Here is a 10,477-nt window from a genome sequence, read left to right on the forward strand (position 1 = left end):
ATAAAGTTTTATTTTATTCTCATAAAACAATTTCTCAAGATCATTCTTATTTGTACATTCTTATATAGTAAACCACGATGCAAAAGCCATAGAAGTTGTTACAGAATCATCAGTGACAAAATTATCACTCACAGTTACCTAGGTAAGAAAGTCTTTAAAACAAAATAGACAAAATAAAGTTGAAAGTATCAAAATGTTCTTATCTTCACTATAAAAATCACAAATTATTACTTTCTCAGATTCTAAAAAGATATTCCTACTTTTGTAACTTGTAATAATTCCTGGACATCTCTCTTTTTACGTTAAATGTTTATCAGAAGTATTCTACAACACAAATAAAATGTATAATTTGAAGCTAAACTATATTTATGGTTGTCTCTGTTTCAAACCGAGTAATTCCAAGAACATTTTAAAAAGTCATAACAAACTTTTAAAATGATGCCCAGATTTTCTGGCAAGTCAAGATATCCAACCACACTAACAAAGCAGGTTCACACTTTAAGACAGTAGTTAAGAATTCTAACTCAGTGTGATTAAGCCTGATTGGTATTCAGAATAACAAGAAAGAGATGGCTAAAAATGGTAATTGGATAACTGAATTAAAATTTAGCTAAATAAATGTATAATCTGATTACTATTTTACAAATTCATTAATATTAAGCGTTCTCTAAGGATAAGAAAATAATGCAAAGAGTAAAAGTGTAAGTAAAATAGTATTGGGAGATGTAACACGTTTTTCAGATTCCAAAGATCACACTTAGGTATTTAAAATAAAATGTAAAATAAAGTAGATTTTAAATTCTATAATTATACTAATAGATTATTATTTTACATATTTCAAATAAATTAAAGGTACATTTTAATGAAATATTGTTTATTCTTAACATGCTACTGTATTCCGTCTTCTGGATTCATAAAGTCTGCACTAGGAGTTTCTAATAAGCAATGTGTGTGTATTTTTCATTTGTAATCTTTAGCAAAATAACTCATACAAAAGACATTCAATAAAGTCATGAACATTAGTATTATATTCTGACAAATGGAGCATGATTTGAGGGAAGACCAGTAACCTTTATTTCAAAGGATCAAGTTTGAAGTTTCATCTTTCTAATTAGGAGCTGATGGACACTGAGAACACTGGTCTCGATTTCCTTTCATAAAATAGTGATAATATTCATTTACAAAGATTATTGTAAGGTTTAAATACTATAATATTTTAAACTACCTGGGCTCATGAGGTTGTTTGCTTTCTAAAACTGCCACCCTTCCTTCAGTCTTTCAAATTGGGAATGCAAATTCTGTGACTTCAAGCATATAAGTTCAAACTGTCTTTAAATCTCAAATTGTCTCAATCTAATAAAATATTAAAATATTTCCAGCAACTATTATCAGTTTATATTTATTGAGAATCAGCTTGGTATTATAGTAACTTTTGGGGGGGTTATTTGACAATCTACAGAATTCAAAAAAGAAAGAGGATTTCAGTACCATGATTTCAGTAATAGTGGTTACAGAAAAGCAAGAATATAAATGTGTGTGCAACTGGAAATTTGTAGATTGAATAAATTTAAGGACAGAGTAAACAAAGTGTAATCAAGGTCATCTGAAGCTTCAAGTACAAACTTTAAAGCACAAAGTTTCCAGTTTTTTCACGTCCTTATGGTAAGATAAATTGGAATAAACTGAAATTTTTTTATTTCTTTTTTTTGTTTACTATCTTACATTTCTTCTTTTTTTTTATTATACACATGTGGGGTACAATTCAGGATTAGGTATACAAATGTTGACTATGCAGTTACCTTTATGATGAGGTATGGCCATCCCTCCCCTAGCAGGTTCCCTCAACTGCTAATCCCACCTCCCTCCCCTGACAGTTTCCCACTACACCAATTCCTTTCTTATAGTGTTATAATTGTTCAAGGTCTGCTTATGAGAGAGAACATATAGTACTCTGTTCTTTGTTTCTGTGATAGTTCACTGAGCATGATTGACTCCAAATCAATCCAAGTTGCTGCAAAGTCCATGTGTTTGTCTTTCTTTACCGCTGCATAATAGTATCCAGTCCAGCTTCCATGTGCAACATGGTTGGGTCCATGTTTTTGCTAACGTTAATAGAGCTGCAACAAACAAACTTATGCAGGTATCTTTTTTTGTAGAATGATTTGAGTTCCTCCTGGTACATTCCCAATAGGGGAACTGCTGGGTCATATGGAAGGTCAATTTCTAGTTCTTTCAGAAATCGCCACACTGTCTTAAAAAGAGGTTGCACTAGTTTGCATTTCCACCAGCTGTGTAGAAGCATTCCTTTTTCTCCACATCCGTGCCAGCATCTGTTGTTGTTTGTTTTATTAATGATGGCCATTCTTACTGGGTTTAGGTGGCATGTCAATGTGGTTTTGATTTGCATTTTTCTGATGATGAGTGAGGCTGAGCACTTTTTCATGTGTCTGTTGGCTTCTTTTGAGAAGTGTCTATTCATGTCTTTTGCCCACTTTTTAAAGGGGTTGTTTGTTTTTATCCTTTAGGCACATTAGAGTTCCTTATAGCTCCTAGATGTTAGGCCTTTGTCAGATATACAGTTAGCAAATACTTTTTCCCATTCTTTGGGCTGTCTTCCTGCTCTCTTGATAGTTCTTTTTGCTTTGCAGAAGCTCATTAGTTTGATGAGGTCCCACTTGTCTATCTTATTTCATAAGGTATTGGCCCTTAGGGTTCTGAATAGGAATTGGTTGCCAGTTCCAATTTCCATAAGGGTGTCTCCTGTGTTTTCTAAGATTCTTATAGTTTGAGGTTTTATGTTTAGGTCTTTGATCCATTTAGAGTTAATTTTTGTGTATTAATAGGTAGGGGTCCTGTTTTAATCTTCTGTATGTGGTCATTCAGTTTTCCCAGCACCATTTATTGAATAGATTCTCCTCTCCCAGTGGTTGTTGTTGGAGGCTTTATCAAAGATGAGTTGGTTGAGGAATTGAGGTTTTGCTTCCAGAATCTCTATCCTGTTCCATAGGTCTATGTGCCTGTTCTTGTACCAATACTGGGCTGTTTTGATTACTGTAGCCTTACAGTAAAGTTTGAAGTCTGAAAATGTGATACATCCTGCTTGGTTTCTTTTGCTAAGGATTATTTTGGCTATTCGTGGTTGTTTATGTTTCCATATGAATTTCTGTATTGTCATTTCCAGGTCTGAGAAGAATGATGTTGATAACTTAATGGGTATTGCATTAAATCTATAGATTGCCTTTGGTAGGATGGACATTTTAACAATGTTGATTCTTCCTATCCATGAACATGGAATATTTTTCCATTTGTTTGTGTTTTCTTGGATTTCTTTGAGCAGTGTTTTGTAGTTCTCATTGTAAAAGTCTTTCACTTCCCTGGTTAGGAAGATGCCAAGGTATTTCATTTATTGTGTGGCTATTGTGAATGGGATTGTGCTTTTAATTTGGGTCTCTGCCTCCTTGTTTTTTTGGTGTATAAGAATGCAACTGTCTTTTGCACATTTATTTTGTACCCTGAGACTTTGCCAAATTCCTTTATCAGAGCAAGCAGGTTTTTGACAGATTCTCTTGCATTTTCAAGGTATAGGATCATATCATCAGCAAAGAGGGATAACTTGACTTGCTCTTGTGCAATTGCCTGAGCTAGGACTTCCAACACAATATGAACAAGAGGGTGAGAGTGGGCAGTCTTGTTCCAGTTTTTAGAGGAAATGTTTCCTGTTTCTGTCCATTTAGCAATATGTTAGCTGTGGGTTTTATTGTAGATGGCACTTACTATTTTGAGGTATATTCCTTCTATACCTAGGAGTTTGAGGGTTTTTATCAAGAAGTGATGCTGGATTTTATCAAAAGCTTTTTCTGCATCTAATGATATAATCATGTGGTTCTTGTTTTTACATCTGTTGATGTATTTAATTACATTTATGGTATTACAAATGTTGAACCAGCCCTGCATCCTGGGGATGAAGTCTACTTGGTCATGGTGTATGATTTTTGAAATGTGTTTTGGGATCCAATTTGCTAGAATGTTATTGAGGATTTTTACATCTATGTTCATCAACTACAGGATATTTGTCTGTAGTTCTCTTTTTTTGTTGGATCTTTACCCTGTTTGGGTATCAGTGTGATGTCAGCTTCATAAAATGATTTGGGGAGAATTCCATCTTTCTCAATTGCCTGGAATACTTTCAATAGGATTGGTAACAGCTCCTCCTTGTACACTTTGTAGAATTGTTGGAAAGTCATCAGGTCCAGGGCTTTTATTTTTTGTAGGTAGTTTTCATATGACAGAGTCGATTTCCTGGGTTGTTATTGGTCTAATTAGTGTCTCAATGTCTTCTTGTTTCAACCTGGGGAGATTGTGTGATGTCAGAAAATCCTCCATTTCATTTAGGTTATCAAGTTTTTTTCCATATAGGTGTACATAATAATCTTTGATCATCTTTTGTATTTCTTCTGGGTCAGTTGTGATTTGATATTTTGAATTACTCATTGCATTTATTTGGGCTTTTTCTTTTTTCTTGGTCATTCTGGCTAGGGCTCCATCAATCTTGTTAATTCTTTCAAAGAACCAGCTTTTTGTTTTGTTGATGTTTTCTATGTCATGTATTTGGGCTCTTATTTTGGTGATTTGGATTCTTCTACTAAAGTTAGGGTTTTGGTGGTCTTCTCTTTCCAGCTCTCTTAGCTGATTTGTTATGCTCTCCACTTGTGATCTTTCCATTTTCTTGATGTGTGCTCATAGTAATAGAAATTCCCCTCTTAGAATTGTTTGATGGCATCTCAGAGGTTTTGGTAAGATGTTTCTTCATTTTCATTTGTTTTCCAGAATCTTTTAATTTCTGCTTTGATTTCAGTGTTGACCCAGTAATTGTTCAACATCATGCTGTTTAGTGTCCATGTCTTTGTGGGCTTTGGGAAAATATTGTTGGTGTTGATATTTATTTTTATTCCACTGTGGTCTGAGAAGATGCATGGCAAGATTTCAATCTTATGGAATTTGTTTATGCTTGATTTATGGCCAAGGAGGTGGTCAATCTTGGAGTATGTTCCATGTGGTGATGAATAGAATGTATATTCTGTGGTTGTTGGGTGGAATAATCTGTAGGTATCTATTAAGTTCATCTGATCAAGTGTCAAGTTTAGGTTCTGGATCTCCTTGTTGGCTGTTTGCCTGGATGATCTACCTAGGGCTGTCAGTGGGGTATTCAAGTTCCCTGCTATAATAGTGTTAGAGTCAATATCTTTTTTTTAGTTTATTTAGTAGTTGCTTTATAAATGCTGGTGCTCCTGTGTTGGGTACATATATGTTTAGGATGGATATTTCTCGTTGATGGATTGAACCTTTTATCATTATGTAGTGTACTTTTGCATCTTTTAAAATTTTTGATAGCTTAAAGGTTGTTTTGTCTGATATTAAGATCGCAACTCCTACCCTCTTTTGTGATCCATTTGCCTGGAAAGACATTTTCCATCCTTTAAATTTGAGTCTGTGTTTGTCCCTTGTAGTGAGATGAGTCTCCTGGATGCAGCAAATAATTGGGTCATGGTTTCTTATCCAGTTTGCCATTCTGTGTCTTTTCAGGGGTGCATTTAGTCCATTCACATTCAGGCTGATTATTGAACTGTGATTGCTTCTCCCTGTCATGAGGTTCTTATAAAGTTTTTTCTTTGCTTGTTTTCTTTTGGCTTTGTGATTAATGAATGTGTGTGTTTTTAAGTTTCTTACTGCACTGTATTCTCTATTGATTCTGTGCTCTGCTGTTCTCTTGGGAAGTATGTGGTTATTCTTTTTCTTTCTTCTGTGCTTAATACCTTTTTAAGTGTCTCCTGTAGACCTGATCTGGAAGCTGCATAATCTCTTAGGGATTGAATGTCTGGGAAGGATTTTACTTCTTTATCACTGATGAAGCTGAGCTTGGCTGGATAGGAAATTCTTGGTTGAAATTGTTTATCTTTGAGGACTTTGAACATAGGGCTCCAGTTCCTTCTTGCTGGTAATTGTTTCTTCCCATAGGTCTGCTATTATTCTGATTGGTTTTCCCCAGTCAATAGTCTGACCTTTCTCTCTTGCAATCTTTAGGAATTTCTCTTTTGTGCCTACTTTGTGTAGGTGAATTATTGTGTGTCTAGGGGTTGGACTTCTCATTTGATGTCTTGTGGGAATTCTCTGTATCTCTTGTGCTTGGCTGGTCACATCTCTGGTGAGATGAGAAAAGTTTTCTTGGACTACCTCCTGGTATACTTGCTCCAAGTTGTTCTCCATTTCCCTTTGTTCTTCTGGAATACCAATCAGGCATGGGTTCATTCTCTTGATATAATCATATATCTCTTGTAGACTTTGTTATTTCTTTCTGAGTCTTCTTTCAATGTTTTTGTACAGATCAGGTTAATTCCATGTTCTGATCTTCAAGTTCTGAGATTCCATCTTCAGCTAGATTTATTCTGCTTTCCATGCTTGTCATCCTGTTATTTATTTCCACTGATCTCTTTGGAGTTCTTCCTTGTCCTTTTCTGGCCACACCCTTTGTCCCATGGCTGAATCAGGGTAGGGGGTGGGGTGCCTGGAACTCAGCACTGTTCAGGTTCCTCTGAAGTTTGTGCTCTCAGGATATTCCCTCTGGTCATGATCAACCATTGAGTAGTTGGTCTGCCAGTCACAGATATTGGGTCTGTTGCTCTGTGGTGAGCAAGTTGGAGCATTTCCTGCCCCACCTTCAAGATGATGGTGGGATGCCTCTCTTGTTCTCTTCCATGGGAACTTGCCTCTCTACTCCCTCCACAGTTCTTCCAGAGCCCTGTCAGGTGCTGAAGTGGTGAGGCAAAGCCAGGAGCTGGCAGTCTCTCTCCTGCTTCAATAGTGAGGGAGAACCTGAGGTGACAGTGTCTCCCTGCTTGCTTTATCAAGGAAAATTTCAGTCTGTTTAAAAAAAAAAATAGTGTTCCACTTCTGCAACCTGGGGAGAGCCAGGAACAAAGTAGAAAAGCTGCAGCACAAGCTGTTGGACCAGGGGCCTGGTCACCTTCTCATGAGCCCCACTTAGACAGTCTCCCTAGCATTTTCTTCCCAAGGAGGGTTTGTTGATTAGAAGAAGAAGAAGGAGAAGAAGAAGAAGAAGAGGAAGACGAAGAAGAAGAAGAAGAGGAAGAAGAAGAAAGAAAAAGAAAATGGTGCTCAGTTTCTGTGTCCTAGGAATCGCTAGGGTCATTATGGCACCAGCTTTTGCACCAGGAGAGTGAGGGCAACTCATCAGTCAGCCACTCACACACCCACTCACTCACCAGCACACACACAAAATATTCCATACACTCACTTACTCACATGGAGACTCACATAGTCTGACTGGCTCGGTTGCCATCTTCCCAACTCCCTCTATTTTTCAATATATTTGCCTCATTGGGCCACATTTGAAACAATCTCTTGTTTTTCTTTTCACCGACAGAAAAGAAATGTCATAGCTCTCCACAATAAATTATATTACAAATAACTTCTAAATATTTCATGAGATACATTTTACAACCAATTTTAAGTTCAAGGATGGGCGATGCCATTGACATGCACAAATTCTTGTCTTTCTGTTATTGTCATTTCTGATATAAACAAATTTTATTTTGTACAAAATATTGATTTTTATTTAGTAAAAATGTGTAGTTGTATATTTTTCTTTCACATATGGATCTACATCTGTTCACCTTTGAATAAGCATAAACCTGGTAAATATTAGACACAATGCTTACTAATTTGAATAGCAATGCAGTTATATGTGTCTTCTTTACATTTTTATTCATATTAGTTTTGTCTTTAGATCAGTTTCTAAACCCTAACACTACTGGCACTGTAGGCAGGATAACACTTTTTTGTAATGGGCTGCCCATGCACTTTTAAGTATTACACACCATCTAGCCTCTACCTTACAGATACCAATGGGACCTTACCCCCACTGTGACAAGGAACTATGTCTCCAGGTATTGCCAAATGTACCCTGAGGGCAAATTAGTGCTGAGCTGAAAGTCACTGGTTTAAATCAGTGAATCTAAATTTTAATGTTTGATAAATAAATGTAGCTATAAGAATACTAAAAATATTTATAATTCAAATTGGTTCAAACATGTAAAAAAATATAACTCCCAAATCACACTTAATTGTCCATAAACAATTCTTGCTTCTACACAATATGAATAATGTATTAATATATTATAGGAACAATAATACAATTACTACAAAAGCATTTCCAGACAATAAGAAAACATATTAAACTAACATTTATAAAAGGACTTTGATAGAATTAAAAATATTTAACAAGCTATAGGTATTGGTTACAATTCTGCCCCCCCAATCAATGAAAACAACTGACATAATTATCAACATTTCTGCACTCAATGACCTCTATTATCAACTTGGACAACAATTTCTTACTCATTTATTTGGTCTTGAAGAAGCAATGTTTTAATGTTTACTTAATGACTTTGTAGTTCTTTATAGCTTATAAATCTACCACAATGAACTTGTCCTACAACAGATCTAGATGGCCCCCAGGGAATTTCACCTACATGGTTTTATTTATTACAGAATTTTCTGTGCTTCATAGACTACTGTTTATAAGTACAAAACAAAGTTCTCAGATGTTTCTTAGTCCTTAAATTTCAATTAATCTGTTTCCCCCTTCAAGCACAAAGTATTCCATGTACAATTATTCTGAGTGTCAATTATCTGAGCTATTTTTCTAATATTGTTTATCTTCCCCAGAGTTTCAATTATTCTCCCATAAAAACAATTTGAGCCTCATGTTTATTCTTTAAATTAGTGTACTGGAACAAACTGTCAATATCTACTATTATAACTCCAAAAACAAAAAATAAGAAAATGTGTCCTTTCTACAAAATGTTTTTCTCAAAATGCTTTGTTATTATTCAAATGCAACAAAATAAAGATTCAATCTATTTATAAAGTTCTCTTTAATGTATATGGGAGATGTTAGATGAAGATTTAGACAAGTAATTCTGTTTCTGGTTATAACAAAGTAGCTTGTCTCGGGTAACAACAGTCCTTCACCTTCACCCCCAACAATACAAAATAAAATATCATAAAAGTTGAATAATTTTAACAACAATAAATAAACAAGCAAAGGCAGAATTTTGACTGCGTCAAACACAGTCAAATAGACAAGAGGTCAAAATGCTGCAGGGAGTGGAACCAAATAGAGGCAAGCCCAGTAGCCCTTGCTGCTTTTCCCTCAAGGCATTAGCTGATTCATAAGCTGCATAAGGCCAGAGGCCAAAAAGTCAAGCAGAAAATAAAACCTAAGAGGATAAAATCTAAACTGAGATTTCTGTAGTTTCACAGTTCTGTGAGATTAAATATTAGAATTAGGGACTGCCAAAAAAAGAAAATCTTAGTTAGTGTTCATGTTTTCAATTGAAAACCTTACAAAACTACACTTTAGGAGTAAGGAAAATACAAAGAAATCTAGCTCAGAAAGACTTAATCCGGCCATGAATTATCTCAACTACGATCGCAACAAGATGATCTACTCTGATTCCCTCTGCCTAAAAATAATTAAATCCTCTCCAGAAAAAGATACAATCATCCAGATTTTTTACAATGTTTCATACCCAATTCCAGTCATAAATAAACATTACTAGGCATGCCAGAAGACAAAACAAGTGATCAAAAATCAATAAAAAGAAAGAAGATTTTTAAAACAGACATTAGAAATATACCTACAGGAAATCCAGATATTGGAAGTTTCAGACATCGATTTCAAGGAATGTTTTCAGTGTGTTCAATAAAATAAGTGACAACATGGAGAATTTGATCACAGAACTGGAAGTTATTTTAAAAATAAAATGTAGATTCTAGGAATGAAAATATGACCACAGAAAAAAGAATTCAGTAGATAGATTTAACAAGATTAGACACAAAACAGAGCATTAGTGAATTAGAAGCTAGACCAATATTAGACCAAAGCTTGCAGAGCTGAAAGGATGAGAAAAAGAAAAAATAGAGTCAAAAACACATGAGACATTTTCTATAGGTCTAACACATGCATTTGAAATACCAAAGAGAATTTACAAAACTACAAGGCAGGAACAGTATTTGAGAATACCATATGTAATTTCAATCCAAAACCAGCGACAGATAGCAAGTCATGACTTCATTATTTACCTGGAGTACAAAGAATCTGCAAATTGAAAGGAGGAAAAAAATCCAAAAATAAAAGATAGGGAGCAGAACCTAAAAGCAGCCAGAATGATAAGAGAGAGCATTCCCTTTAAAAAGGCAAATAAAACTATTAAGTTACTTATTTCAAAAATAAAAAAAGATGAGGAACAAAAGGAGGAGAAGGTGGAAGAAGAGGAAGAGGAGGAAGATGAGAAGGAGAAAGTGAAGGAAGAGGAAAAGCAGCACCTGAAGAGAGTTAAGTGACATCTTTGATGTCCTTAAACAAAATAATTGCAACTTAGAGATTCTAACCAAT

Source organism: Carlito syrichta, unplaced genomic scaffold (genome assembly GCF_000164805.1).
Source record: "Carlito syrichta isolate Samal-C Ts95f unplaced genomic scaffold, Tarsius_syrichta-2.0.1 Scaffold111891, whole genome shotgun sequence".
Taxonomy (NCBI): domain Eukaryota; kingdom Metazoa; phylum Chordata; class Mammalia; order Primates; family Tarsiidae; genus Carlito; species Carlito syrichta.